Genomic DNA, 4,830 nt, shown 5'->3' with positions numbered 1-4,830 from the left:
GTTTAGCTGTTATAAAAGTTTGGTTTTTTAGTGCTGTAAATGCATTTTCAGCTCGCGCTGTACACATTTGCTATGTGAGGCATTATCTCATAAGGGAAATACTGGACAATCAAATTAATGACTGCCCAGGCTTCAGGATGTCTTTTTACACTATATAAAGGTGGAAATTTACATTGGAAACGTTTGGTTTAGCTGTTATAAAAGTTTGTTTTTTTAGTGCTGAAAATGCATTTTCAGCTCGCACTGTACACATTTGCTATGTGAGGCATTATCTCATAAGGGAAATACTGGACAATCAAATTAATGACTTCCCAGGCTTCAGGATGCCTTTTTACACTCTATAAATGTGGAGATTTACATTGGAAACGTTTGGTTTAGCTGTTAATGAAGTTTCGTTTTTTTAGTGCTGAAAATTCATTGTCTGCTGGCGCTGTACACTCTTTCTAAGTGTTGCAATATCTCATGAAGGAAATACTGGACAATCAAATTAATGACTTTCCAGGCTTCAGGATGCCTTTCTACACTATATAAAGGTGGAAATTTACATTTGAAACGTTTGGTTTAGCTGTTATAAAAGTTTGGTTTTTTAGTGCTGTAAATGCATTTTCAGCTCGCGCTGTACACATTTGCTATGAGAGGCATTATCTCATAAGGGAAATATTGGACAATCAAATTAATGACTGCCCAGGCTTCAGGATGTCTTTTTACACTATATAAAGGTGGAAATTTACATTGGAAACGTTTGGTTTAGCTGTTATAAAAGTTTGGTTTTTTAGTGCTTAAAATGCATTTTCATCGCACTGTACACATTTGCTATGTGAGGCATTATCTCATAAGGGAAATACTGGACAATCAAATTAATGACTTCCCAGGCTTCAGGATGCCTTTTTACACTCTATAAAGGTGGAAATTTACATTGGAAACGTTTGGTTTAGCTGTTATAAAAGTTTGTTTTTTTCGTGCTGTAAATGCATTTTCAGCTCGCGCTGTACACATTTGCAATGAGAGGCATTATCTCATAAGGGAAATACTGGACAATCAAATTAATGACTTCCCAGGCTTCAGGATGCCTTTTTACACTCTATAAATGTGGAAATTTACATTGGAAACGTTTGGTTTAGCTGTTAATGAAGTTTCGTTTTTTTAGTGCTGAAAATTCATTGTCTGCTGGCGCTGTACACTTTTTCTAAGTGTTGCAATATCTCATGAAGGAAATACTGGACAATCAAATTAATGACTTTCCAGGCTTCAGGATGCCTTTCTACACTATATAAAGGTGGAAATTTACATTGGAAACGTTTGGTTTAGCTGTTATAAAAGTTTGGTTTTTTAGTGCTGTAAATGCATTTTCAGCTCGCGCTGTACACATTTGCTATGAGAGGCATTATCTCATAAGGGAAATATTGGACAATCAAATTAATGGCTGCCTAGGCTTCAGGATGTCTTTTTACACTATATAAAGGTGGAAATTTACATTGGAAACTTTTAGTTTAGCTGTTAATGAAGTTTCGTTTTTTTAGTGCTGAAAATTCATTGTCTGCTGGCGCTGTACACTTTTTCTAAGTGTTGCAATATCTCATGAAGGAAATACTGGACAATCAAATTAATGACTTTCCAGGCTTCAGGATGCCTTTCTACACTATATAAAGGTGGAAATGTACATTGGAAACGTTTGGTTTAGCTGTTATAAAAGTTTGGTTTTTTAGTGCTGTAAATGCATTTTCAGCTCGCGCTGTACACATTTGCTATGAGAGGCATTATCTCATAAGGGAAATATTGGACAATCAAATTAATGACTGCCCAGGCTTCAGGATGTCTTTTTACACTATATAAAGGTGGAAATATACATTGGAAACGTTTAGTTTAGCTGTTAATGAAGTTTCGTTTTTTTAGTGCTGAAAATTCATTGTCTGCTGGCGCTGTACACTTTTTCTAAGTGTTGCAATATCTCATGAAGGAAATACTGGACAATCAAATTAATGACTTTCCAGGCTTCAGGATGCCTTTCTACACTATATAAAGGTAGAAATTTACATTGGAAACGTTTGGTTTAGCTGTTATAAAAGTTTGGTTTTTTAGTGCTGTAAATGCATTTTCAGCTCGCGCTGTACACATTTGCTATGAGAGGCATTATCTCATAAGGGAAATTTTGGACAATCAAATTAATGACTGCCCAGTCTTCAGGATGTCTTTTTACACTATATAAAGGTGGAAATATACATTGGAAACGTTTAGTTTAGCTGTTAATGAAGTTTCGTTTTTTTAGTGCTGAAAATTCATTGTCTGCTGGCGCTGTACACTTTTTCTAAGTGTTGCAATATCTCATGAAGGAAATACTGGACAATCAAATTTATGACTTTCCAGGCTTCAGGATGCCTTTCTACACTATATAAAGGTGGAAATTTACATTGGAAACGTTTGGTTTAGCTGTTATAAAAGTTTGTTTTTTTAGTGCTGTAAATACATTTTCAGCTCGCGCTGTACACATTTGCTATGAGAGGCATTATCTCATAAGGGAAATATTGGACAATCAAATTAATGACTGCCCAGGCTTCAGGATGTCTTTTTACACTATATAAAAGTGGAAATTTACATTGGAAACGTTTGGTTTAGCTGTTATAAAAGTTTGGTTTTTTAGTGCTTAAAATGCATTTTCAGCTCGCACTGTACACATTGGCTATGTGAGGCATTATCTCATAAGGGAAACACTGGACAATCAAATTAATGACTTCCCAGGCTTCAGGATGCCTTTTTACACTGTATAAAGGTGGAAATTTACATTGGAAACGTTTGGTTTAGCTGTTATAAAAGTTTGTTTTTTTCGTGCTGTAAATGCATTTTCAGCTCGCGCTGTACACATTTGCAATGAGAGGCATTATCTCATAAGGGAAATATTGGACAATCAAATTAATGACTGCCCAGGCTTCAGGATGTCTTTTTACACTATATAAAGGTGGAAATTTACATTGGAAACGTTTAGTTTAGCTGTTAATGAAGTTTCGTTTTTTTTAGTGCTGAAAATTCATTGTCTGCTGGCGCTGTACACTTTTTCTAAGTGTTGCAATATCTCATGAAGGAAATACTGGACAATCAAATTAATGACTTTCCAGGCTTCAGGATGCCTTTCTACACTATATAAAGGTGGAAATTTACATTGGAAACGTTTGGTTTAGCTGTTATAAAAGTTTGGTTTTTTAGTGCTGTAAAAGCATTTTCAGCTCGCGCTGTACACATTTGCTATGAGAGGCATTATCTCATAAGGGAAATATTGGACAATCAAATTAATGACTGCCCAGGCTTCAGGATGTCTTTTTACACTATATAAAGGTGGAAATTTACATTGGAAACGTTTGGTTTAGCTGTTATAAATGTTTGGTTTTTTAGTGCTGTAAATGCATTTTCAGCTCGCGCTGTACACATTTGCTATGTGAGGCATTATCTCATAAGGGAAATACTGGACAATCAAATTAATGACTGCCCAGGCTTCAGGATGTCTTTTTACACTATATAAGGGTGGAAATTTACATTGGAAACGTTTAGTTTAGCTGTTAATGAAGTGTCGTTTTTTTAGTGCTGAAAATTCATTGTCTGCTGGCGCTGTACACTTTTTCTAAGTGTTGCAATATCTCATGAAGGAAATACTGGACAATCAAATTAATGACTTTCCAGGCTTCAGGATGCCTTTCTACACTATATAAAGGTGGAAATTTACATTGGAAACGTTTGGTTTAGCTGTTATAAAAGTTTGGTTTTTTAGTGCTGTAAATGCATTTTCAGCTCGCGCTGTACACATTTGCTATGAGAGGCATTATCTCATAAGGGAAATATTGGACAATCAAATTAATGACTGCCCAGGCTTCAGGATGTCTTTTTACACTATATAAAGGTGGAAATTTACATTGGAAACGTTTGGTTTAGCTGTTATAAAAGTTTGGTTTTTTAGTGCTGTAAATGCATTTTCAGCTCGCGCTGTACACATTTGCAATGAGAGGCATTATCTCATAAGGGAAATACTGGACAATCAAATTAATGACTGCCCAGGCTTCAGGGTGTCTTTTTATACTATATAAAGGTGGAAATATACATTGGAAACGTTTAGTTTAGCTGTTAATGAAGTTTCGTTTTTTTAGTGCTGAAAATTCATTGTCTGCTGGCGCTATACACTTTTTCTAAGTGTTGCAATATCTCATGAAGGAAATACTGGACAATCAAATTTATGACTTTCCAGGCTTCAGGATGCCTTTCTACACTATATAAAGGTGGAAATTTACATTGGAAACGTTTGGTTTAGCTGTTATAAAAGTTTGTTTTTTTAGTGCTGTAAATACATTTTCAGCTCGCGCTGTACACATTTGCTATGAGAGGCATTATCTCATAAGGGAAATATTGGACAATCAAATTAATGACTGCCCAGGCTTCAGGATGTCTTTTTACACTATATAAAGGTGGAAATTTACATTGGAAACGTTTGGTTTAGCTGTTATAAAAGTTTGGTTTTTTAGTGCTTAAAATGCATTTTCAGCTCGCACTGTACACATTTGCTATGTGAGGCATTATCTCATAAGGGAAATACTGGACAATCAAATTAATGACTTCCCAGGCTTCAGGATGCCTTTTTACACTCTATAAAGGTGGAAATTTACATTGGAAACGTTTGGTTTAGCTGTTATAAAAGTTTGTTTTTTTCGTGCTGTAAATGCATTTTCAGCTCGCGCTGTACACATTTGCAATGAGAGGCATTATCTCATAAGGGAAATATTGGACAATCAAATTAATGACTGCCTAGGCTTCAGGATGTCTTTTTACACTATATAAAGGTGGAAATTTACA

This window comes from Idiotropiscis lumnitzeri, unplaced genomic scaffold (assembly GCF_059441095.1).
Source record: "Idiotropiscis lumnitzeri isolate Australia: NSW breed Sydney's pygmy pipehorse unplaced genomic scaffold, RoL_Ilum_1.0 HiC_scaffold_59, whole genome shotgun sequence".
Classification (NCBI taxonomy): domain Eukaryota; kingdom Metazoa; phylum Chordata; class Actinopteri; order Syngnathiformes; family Syngnathidae; genus Idiotropiscis; species Idiotropiscis lumnitzeri.
The sequence above is the reverse complement of the archived record's forward strand: the minus strand, read 5'-3'. Positions refer to the sequence as shown.